Source organism: Gopherus flavomarginatus, chromosome 25 (assembly GCF_025201925.1).
Source record: "Gopherus flavomarginatus isolate rGopFla2 chromosome 25, rGopFla2.mat.asm, whole genome shotgun sequence".
Taxonomy (NCBI): Eukaryota; Metazoa; Chordata; order Testudines; family Testudinidae; genus Gopherus; species Gopherus flavomarginatus.
Window position 1 is genome coordinate 14,890,215 of NC_066641.1, and position 10,017 is coordinate 14,900,231.

General features: G+C 51.6%; 1 long non-coding RNA gene across 3 annotated transcripts; it reads left to right on the plus strand.

The window, feature by feature from the left end:
• Window positions 1-886: 886 nt before the first annotated feature.
• On the plus strand, window positions 887-9,943 carry LOC127040480 (uncharacterized). Of its 3 annotated transcripts, XR_007771442.1 has the most exons (4): window positions 887-1,898; window positions 3,552-3,667; window positions 3,900-4,062; window positions 9,314-9,943. It is a non-coding gene; the product is annotated as an uncharacterized LOC127040480 (long non-coding RNA). The 3 variants fall into 3 exon arrangements; XR_007771440.1 differs by having other exon boundaries at window positions 887-3,667; XR_007771441.1 differs by lacking the exon at window positions 3,552-3,667 and having other exon boundaries at window positions 3,897-4,062.
• Window positions 9,944-10,017: the final 74 nt, after the last annotated feature.

Sequence of the window (10,017 nt, forward strand, 5' to 3'; positions counted from 1 at the left end):
AGGGGAAGGTGGAGCGTAAGGGGCCCTGGGCTGAGATAAGGGCACTATCAGGCCATGCACACCCAGCTCAGACCTGCTCATGGGGAGGAAAGAAGCTTGGGGCTTTTTTTAAAATGCCATTGGTTATGATCAAGTGTCGTTTCAGTTTGATCAATTCTGACCCCTTGTCTCTGGGGAGTCCTGAGTCTGCGCTGGCCCCAGAGCTGTGTTCAGGGCTGGAATGATGTGTCTGTCTCTAACTCCAGTCTAAGAAAGAGTCAGGAGAAGAGTTACCTGGCTGGAGTTGAGGGACCTCCCTGGGTAGGTGCTTTAGGGGACTGATTGTTCATAAGATCAGGGCTGGAGCTCCAGGAGGAAAGTGACCCGTGTCACATCAGGGACTGAGAATGGGAAGCTGAGAACACCCCCAACTACACCCTTGGAAGCACATGGCTCCCTTAGTCACTAGCCTTGTCAGGAGCTCAGGGATTCCTCTCTAGCAGGGGGTGGCATCACCAAGCCCCCAGCGCACGCAGAGCAGGGAGCACATCCTGCCAGGAAGCAGCGGCATGAGGCAAGCATGACACTGCATGTTGCCTGGGTAGACAAGTGACTCTGCTGTTGACGTGTTGTGCAGCTGGGACCTGCTTGAATTTTTCTGATCACGCACAGTTCTCCTGACATCCTGAGTCTTGTGCCATTCTGCTCCGTCAGCCTTGCAAAAGGGTTCAGATGAGCCCTGGACTTTGAGGCCCTTCTCAGCAGTGTTGTTAATTTTGAGTCTCTAATGGGATCTGTCCACCCCCAAGATACACACAGCAGAGTCCAAAGCCTTCCCCATATGTGCAGATGCTGGGGCAAGCTCAGGATGCTACCCTACCAGTGCCAGCCCAGCCAGATATGTGGTTGATTGAAATGTGAGTCCCAGTCTTGTGCAGGGGAGTCCTGGGGACCATGACCAGATGCTGAGAGGTGCTGAGTTCAGTGGGCACTCAGACCTCCTCCCTGCTCAGCCTCATCGCAGCTGCTCCGTCTCCTTGCCATGAAATCTGAGCTCAGAGGAGATGGGTTCTGGCAGCATGGGAGCTAATAAGCAAGACAGTGGAGCGCTCAGCGGAGCAGCGTTCCCTTTGGTTAGTGACCTAATCCCCCAGGAGAGCGACGGCCCAGCTGGCAGCCGAACACACAGGAAAATAGGTTACATTGCTTGATTAGAGCGGGCCTTCAAAGAGCAGGGCTGGCACTGGCACGGGCACCAGGGGCCATGGAAATGTCACCCTGATAAGACCCGAGTGTTGTGTACAATCCCTGAGCTCTAGGGACCAGCTCTCGATTAAGGGCTGGGAGTTTCCATTCTCAGCCCACGTCAGACTCCCATGTGGTGCCCCAGGGTTAGGTCAAGAGGAGGTGGCTGGAAGGTGCCCGTCTCAGGCTGTATTGTTCCTGCCACTGTGCAGCAGCCACACTCCTTTCAGCTTAAGTGAGTTTGGGGCTGGAGTCTGAACTCCTTGGGACATCCCCAGAGGTGGGATGATGGGACAATGCCAGGGCAAGCTTACTTTGCCCTGTCCCTCTGCCAGCATGATTTCCCTATCACCCGCTGTGACCTCCTTCGGTGGAAGAGGGGTTTCATTCTCCATGTTCATCAGGGCTTGGCCCCTCTGCTGAGGTGCTGGCAAGAGGCCAGATCCCAGAAGTGACTTTTGTGATGGGGACACCTGGCTGCCAGAAGCTGAGCTGAGGTCCCCACCCGATTCAGTGCACACAGACCCCTGAGCCCTGGCAGCCGGAGTGGCTCCCAGCCAGCTCCAGATATGTCCCAGTGACTGATGCCCCAGTGCCAGCCCTTCCTGCAGTGTTAACACTGACATCCTGTGAGCTCTGGAGCTGAGAATGTATCCCAGGAACTCAAATGCCAGGTAAGCTCCCAGTTTTCCACCTGGTCATCAAGCCTGGGCTCTGTACAGCCTTCTAGACCCTCTGGATTTGGCCCCATTTCCATGCACTGGGCCAAGCCCCATAGCTTGTTTAACAACATTCACCCAGTGCTCGGTGGTGGTGTCAGTGCTGAGAGGAGAGGGAATCTGCTTTTCCTCTGCCTGGGGCATCTGACATCTGTGCCAGAACTGGTGCAGCAGGGTGAGCAGCACAACTTGCCCTGCTGTGCCTGCGCCACTGGGAGGTGACTGCAGTCCTGACTTGCAGGGTTTCTCTCACAGAGGATAGAGTTCTTTCCCCATGTTATTTTGGAAGCAATTGGTTTGTACCAGTTGGTGCCAAGATCAATATCCTCCTCTCCCTCCCCCAGCCCTGAACTGCATGTTCTAGTGTCCCTGTCTCTGAGCTGCAGATTATTCTCACAGGACAGCTGCAGAAAAAGCCACAGGGGCTCCCCCACCCTACCTGTGTACAGCTGGCTGAGGATCCCTCCCACCGCCAGGATGGGAGAAGAGTGAAAGCAATTATTGGCCTTCCTGAGCAGGGAACTTTATAAATCTGCCATATGCTGCAGGAGCAGGGAAGCTGCAGCCTCATTCCTGCAGCTCTGCTGGGTCCTAGAGGGGAAGGCAAAGGTTGCACCAGGCATATGGCTTCCTCTGGCTGCCCTTCACTGCGGGCGAACACCCGAGTGGCTCTGTGCCCAAACAGGGATATTTGGCAAGTGAATTCACTGGGAAGGGAAGCCATACCAATGCGTATCTGAATGCTCCACCGAGCACTGCTTCCGAGAGGGAGCTGTGCGAGGGGCAGGGATAACCTATCCCCTTGTGGTGGAGCTCAAGAAAAATATCACCTCGTGTGCTTACTCTGCACAGGAGCGAACATCATTCTGCCGAGCTGAGTGCCCATGGGTGTGGTCTGTCACAACGAGGCCCCCTCTCTGCCATAAGAACAGTGTTTGCCGCACTGGATCAGACCATTGGTCCAATCTGGCACCCTGGCTCTGGCTTCAGAATACAGTGATGCGCTCCTCCCCTGACGTGGGCATTGCCGAGGGGGCAGTTATTCCACACAGCCATGTTTCTGCAAGCTACCTGTGCTTGTTCTCCCAGCAGCACGTGCCCCTGGGGAGAATAGGGGTGGGGTGGTCTCCTCTCCCAGCTCACACACCCATGATCCACATGAACAATTTTCAAGCAAGGCGAAAGGGCGGGTCTCAGCAAAGGGGGTGTTGGCAGGAGAAGTCGTGCCCAATCTGCTTGGCCACTGAGCAGGGGGGAGGTGAAGCTTTCAGGAGCCCGCCAGCGTTCAGTGGATTTGCAGTTTGATCCTGGACCTATCCAGGGCTTCTGCAGAAATAACGTTTCATTAAATGTTTCTCGACCCCTCCCCCCCACAGTTAAGGGGATTTGCAGTGCTGCACATTGACTAGTGCTGGGTTGTGAACTTTAGCCGCTACTCCAAGGGTCTGTGTATATTGTCCTGGAAATGTGGGTTTAGTGGCTTTAATCTGGGTGGAGGACACTGCTGGGCTGAAATAGTTTCTCATCGTTTAGTAGAAACAATCTGACTTTAGGGGAAATAAATTAATCTAAGCTACAATTGCTTTGTACACCTCTACCTCAATACAGCGCGACCCAATATAACACGAATTCGGATACAACGCAGTAAAGCAGGGCGGGGGCGGGGCTGCGCACTCCAGTGGATCAAAGCAAGTTCGATATAATGCCGTTTCACCTACAACGCGGTAAGATTTTTTGGCTCCCAAGGACAGTGTTATAGCGAAGTAGAGGTGTATTTTGTGTCAATGGCTCCACAGAGCTGTTAAACAAATGGAGAGCACGGCCCAATTTAAATGTAAAGGCAACAGGCGCTTGTTCGTGTGCGAGATAAGGGCTGCTGGTCCTGGCCATACACTCGTTAATAGCTCATAGCTTAATGTCTTTATTACACACTCACTTTGCTATTTTCACCAGTAGCTAAAGCAGAGCTGACTGCCATGCTGAGGCTCCAGACAGATACAGGGCCCGATACCTTGAATCACAGCTGCATAGAGCAGGAGTTAGTTCCAGCAACTTGCGAAAGAGAGGCAGCTGCTGCTTTCCAGTAAACATGATGTTCTGAAGCCTCAGGTTAAAAGCGGTAAGTAAATGACTAGAACAAGCACTTTGCTACAGCACAATTACACCTGCATCACCCTGCTGCCTGAGTCATTTCACACAGTACTGGAGAATGGACTGCCGGGAGCAAGCCTGGGAGGGCCAGGAGCTAGCTGGGACCCAATCTGACTTTCCCAGCTCTAGAAGGAGAGGAGAGGCATAAATTAAGCTCCCTGTAAAGGATCTGGTCTGATCAGGGCCAGCCCTAGACCAAATGGCGTCCTAGGTGAGGAGCGTCTTCAGTGCTCCCCTCCCCCATTTGTTAAACTTTTGTATACCTTATTTTTTATTGCATTTGTAGCCCATTTCATGAGTTAGATGCATGATTTATCCCTCTCACCTAAGATGATAAATTTGCACGACAGGATCTGTACATCTATTTATTCATGCCATATGTAAGCACATAAAAGTAATTTGTTTCCTCTAAATTTATAGAAACTTTTTAATTTTAAGAGTAACTGAAATTTACTAACGTCAAGAAATTGAACTGTGCATCAACATTGGGTGGACATAAGAGTGGCCAGACTGGGTCAGACCAAAGGTCTGTCTAGCCCAGTATCCTTTCTTCCGACAGTGGCCAATGCCACGTGCCCCAGATGGAATAAACAGAACAGGTAATTATCAAGTGATCCATCCCCTGTCGCCCATTCCCAGCTTCTGGCAAAACCAGTATTAAGTAGTGTTCCAGTAGGTGACAGCCTTAGAATGTTAACCCTAGTCCTTTAGAGCCAAAGGTCGCTTTTCTCGTCTTTGCCCTTGTGAACTGAAGCAGTGTCAGATCCAAAGACAGGCCAATGGAACTTTCAAGCACTAAAATAGCAAGCAATGTCAGTCTCTCATTAGCCATCATCCATCGAAGATATGTTTTAATATCTTTAATTTGAAAAGCTGCACTCACCACTCCTGACTGTCACTTGCAAGGTGAGCAAAATCCTCAAAGCTATACACACATTAGGAAAAATGTCCTCCAGCTCTGCATCATGCATGAATTGGAGAACTTGGAGTGGAAAGTGCTTCCTGTGTGGCAAAATGGGATGGCTGTTGTCCAATTCGACATAAAGGTCTTTAGCATTGATGTTCGAACACTCCCCATGTGTCAGCGTCCAGTGAAGGTCCAGTGAATTGTTCAAGAATCTTTTCCTGTCCACTGGCAGCTTACTAAGGTCATACAACCCTTCCTCCTTCCTTCCGTCCCCCACCCCGTCTTTTCATAGTGCTTCATTTGTCTGAACCTTTCTTCGATGGATACTCAAGCAGTGTCAAAGAGCGAGCAAAAAAACTCCTCCCTGAATTTTTCTTCCAAGCTTCCCATCAGCTCATCTCTGCTCTCGTAACCAAACTCTCTTCTTCTGATGAATAAAGTTTCCTTGAAGACAGGCTCAAATCCTCAGTTTTCTACCATTTCTTTGGGACTAGTGATGGCATCTTCAAATCTCTTGTCTCTGTAGGCCACAATGAAATCAAGGCAGCTTCTCATCAAGGTTGCGATGTCCATCAACTGAGTTTGTAATGCTTTGCTTGCAATGTTTTCTTGGAACAGGATATTGGGCCAAACCACAGTTGAGACCAAAAATTTGAAGTCAGTGATCTTGTTTGCCAGGCGTTGTGCCTCATGTTGGATTCTGGCCTTGACTTTACTCAGCTGTGCCAGTTCCACCAGGGTGTCATAAACCTCAGTCACTTGGTACCTCAATGGCCTTATGCTGTCATGTGGCTCTCCCAATGAGTGTCACTTAGCAGTTTCAGGGTTAGATTTGTAACATTGTCCGTGAGGACCTTCCACCTGATAGATGATGCTGAAAACAGGGCATATATCCTTTGCAGTTGTCCAGAGAGAGCGATTGAATCTAAAAAAGATGACGCTGTGTCTGACACAACTAGGTTGAGGGAATGGCAGACACAGCTGTTTCTGAGCCCACGTCCAGACTACAGCCTAAAATCGATGTGCTTAAAATCGATTTTATAAAGCAGGTTTTATAAAATCGATTTTGTGCATCCACACTAGAGGTACTTACATCGATGTTGAGCGTCCATTTTCCCTGGCGTCCATCTTTTGCTTGAGCGTTGCACTCTGGGTACCTATCCCACAGTTCCTGCACGGGTCCCTGCCCTTTGGAATTATGGGTTACTAGCCCAGTGCATGATGGGATCAAAGTCCCCGTCCTGGGTGGTTCTGGGTACAGCTTCACCCCCCCCCCCTTCCTGTAAACGGCACACAGTCAGTTCGCGCTGGGTGGTTCGGGGAACGCCAGAGCAAACCGCGGTGAAGCTGGTCTCCTTCCCCGGTTTGCTCTCGCGTTCCCCGAACCCCGAGCAAGCAGGTCTCTTTCCCTGCTGTTTGCAGGGGGGTCCGGGGAACGCGAGAGCAAACCGCGGCGAAGCTGGTCTCCTTCCCCGGTTTGCTCTGCGTTCCCCGAACAAGCAGGTCTCCTTCCCTGCGGTTTGCTGGGTGGGTCGGGGAACGCGAGAGCAAACCGCGGCGAAGCTGGTCTCCTTTCCCGGTTTGCTCTCGCGTTCCCCGAACAAGCAGGTCTCCTTCCCTGCGGTTTGCTGGGTGGTCCGGGGAACGCAAGAGCAAACCGCGGCGAAGCTGGTCTCCTTCCCTGGTTTGCTCTCGCGTTCCCTGAACCCCGAGCAAGCAGGTCTCTTTCCCTGCTGTTTGCAGGGGGGTCCGGGGAACGCGAGAGCAAACCGCGGCGAAGCTGGTCTCCTTCCCCGGTTTGCTCTGCGTTCCCCGAACAAGCAGGTCTCTTTCCCTGCTGTTTGCAGGGGGGTCCGGGGAACGCGAGAGCAAACCGCGGCGAAGCTGGTCTCCTTCCCCGGTTTGCTCTGCGTTCCCCGAACAAGCAGGTCTCCTTCCCTGCGGTTTGCAGGGTGGTCCGGGGAACGCGAGAGCAAACCGCGGCGAAGCTGGTCTCCTACCCTGGTTTGCTCTCGCGTTCCCCAAACCCCGAACAAGCAGGTCTCTTTCCCTGCTGTTTGCAGGGGGGTCCGGGGAACGCGAGAGCAAACCGCGGCGAAGCTGGTCTCCTTCCCCGGTTTGCTCTGCGTTCCCCGAACAAGCAGGTCTCCTTCCCTGCGGTTTGCTGGGTGGTTCGGGGAACGCGAGAGCAAACCGCGGCGAAGCTGGTCTCCTTCCCTGGTTTGCTCTCGCGTTCCCCGAAACCCGAGCAAGCAGGTCTCTTTCCCTGCTGTTTGCAGGGGGGTCCGGGGAACGCGAGAGCAAACCGCGGCGAAGCTGGTCTCCTTCCCCGGTTTGCTCTGCGTTCCCCGAACAAGCAGGTCTCCTTCCCTGCGGTTTGCTGGGTGGTCCGGGGAACGCGAGAGCAAACCACGCTGTGCAAGCAGGAAGTGGAATTTCAAAGTTCCCGGGGCTTTTCCTGTTTACCTGGCCAGCAGAAGAGTACCTTTACCTGTGTAGAGCGGCCACTAGAGCACTGTGGGATACGTCCCGGAGGCCATTAACTTCGATGTCCGTCCACACTATCATAAAATCGATTTTAAGAAATCGATTTTGGGGTTACTCCTCTCGTTTAGATGGAGTTCCAAAATCGATTTTAGGCACTCTGTAGTGTGGACGGTTACAGCTTTAAATCGATTTAGAGCTCTTAAAATCGATTTAAAGCTCTAGTCTGGACCTGCCCTGAGTAGCAGCCGTGTTAGTTTGTATCTGCAAAAAGAACAGGAGTACTTGTGGCACCTTAGAGACTAACAAATTTATTTCAGCATAAGCTTTCATTTCTTCGGATGCATAGAATGGAACACACAGACAGGAGATATTTATACATACAGAGAACATGAAAAGGTGGAAGTACGCATACCAACTGGAAGAGTCCAATCAATTGAGATGAGCTATCATCAGCAGAAAAAAAACCTTTGTGACAGCTGTTTCTGTCCTCACGCAAGGCTGATTCTTCCTTATCCTTTCTCTCCTTTTCATGTAAGCCTGATTTTTCTCTATTACTCCGCTTGTCATGTGAGCCACACTCTCCTTCGTGCCACCAGGAAACCTGGACGATTCTTCATCACTTTCCTCACCTTCCCATTCCTTATCTTCAAGTAAATCTGCTAATTCCTTACTAACAGGAATTCTGTCATTTACGCTTCACTCCTCAATTTCTTCTGCATTGGGAGAATTGCTACTGCCTAAAGCCCTGTCTGTGCTGTTCCATTTCACATATTTTTCCATCAAATTTGCCCCTTGCTGCAAACTAGATTGCAGTTGTGCTTTTCACTTCCTATACTGAGCTCCTGAAGGCTTCTTCCGGGGCATCTTTTATTTCCTACGGGGGAAACAGACAGTATCAGGGAGAGCAAAAGTCCATGTTCTGCAGTCTTAGAAAGTCATCAAACATTATTTGTTAAGCATGGCAAAAGAAGTAACAATTAATTTTATATTGCTGCATAGATTGGGATTCGATAGGTATTTCTGGTGTCTCATTAAATATGTCCTTTATTAGGCGCTACTTGTACTCTTCAAGTCTTAAAACAAATACACTTTCACAGTTGCAAAATAAAGCAGGGTTCACAATATCGCAGCTGGGCTTTCACTTCATTCTTGTATCTCACTGACTGACTGGCGATGCCATGCCCCTTAAATACCCGTGAGGGCCGGGCTGACACCGTTCTCGGAGCTTCGAGGAAAATGTAGTTCTCAGAAAGTTTGGAAGGTTCCACAAGATTCTACAAAAGTCCAGAGCATTCTAGGAGGTTAGTGAAAAATGAATCCACACACGGAATACCTGGAACATTTTACTTCAAACGTTCTATTTTCCCTTTTGTCACTAACAACAAAAACAGCCCCCCGAGCCAGGCATGCCCCAAGCCCAGCACCCCATGTGGTTGCTTGCAGCTAAATCCGGCCCCGGTTCTGATCACTGCACTGTGACAGTGCATGGCTGGCTCTCCCTACTCCCCTCACTGAGCACTGAAGAGTTACACCCTCAGCACAATAAGGTGCAGCCAAGTGAGCAGGACGTGACCAGTGGGGACTCTCACAGGTTAATTCTCCTGTTTCCCTGCAGCATCAGCATTTTAGGTGGTGCTTCCTTGGTGTGGGTGTGTCTGGGTTTGTGGATCAAGAGTCTCCAGCAGCAACACCCTCCCCAAGTGCGCTGCAGAATAGACAGCAGAGGAAGGACCCCTCTGTAGCAAATGGCTCTGCGCTGCATACATGCCATAGCAGGACAGACCAGTGCGCCATCTATGAGAATAACAGCACTTGTCATCCACAGATCTCAAAAAACACTTACGAAGGAGGTCAGCAACATCACCCCCATGGGACAGACAGGGAAACTGAAGCCCAGAGAAGCAGTGATTTGCCAAAGGTCAGTGGCAGAGTCAAGAATGGAACGAGCCTCAACGCAGCGCCCTGGACTCCCCAATCTAGGTCAGTCTCCTGCCTCTCCCAGACATCAATGCTGAGAGGGAAGGACTTAGTCATTAGTTGTGCGCCCTGGTCTGACGTCATCCTGTGATGTGGATCTGTCCTTTAGCTGGGGGCAGAAGGCAGCTGGCCTACAGGGCTCATTAGCCACAGTGACCTGAGAGGTCTTTGTGCCCAAGTGCTCCCATCCCAGTGTCGGTCTTTCTGCGAGGAGGATCCGTCTTTTTGGGCTTTGCCATCCCAATATTTGGGGCTTTCCTTCTGTCAGAGTAGTGCCCCCGGAGCCCTCTTGGGACCAAGGCCCTGCTGTGCTAGGGGCTGTACAAAGAACAAAGGCAGGCCCTGCCCCCGTGCGGGTCTGGACAGAAGGCCGGGGACAAGGGGCAGCTGAGGCCATGCAGAGGCAGCACCCATCGCGTGGCCTGGAACAGCAGGCTAAGTGGGTGGGTGTCAGCACTGGAGCGGGGCGCACAGGGTCAGGCTGGCCGGCCAGGCTCCTCCTTGGGCTGCACAGGCTGCTTGTTCTGGCTCGGTGACACTGTTGTAGGGTTG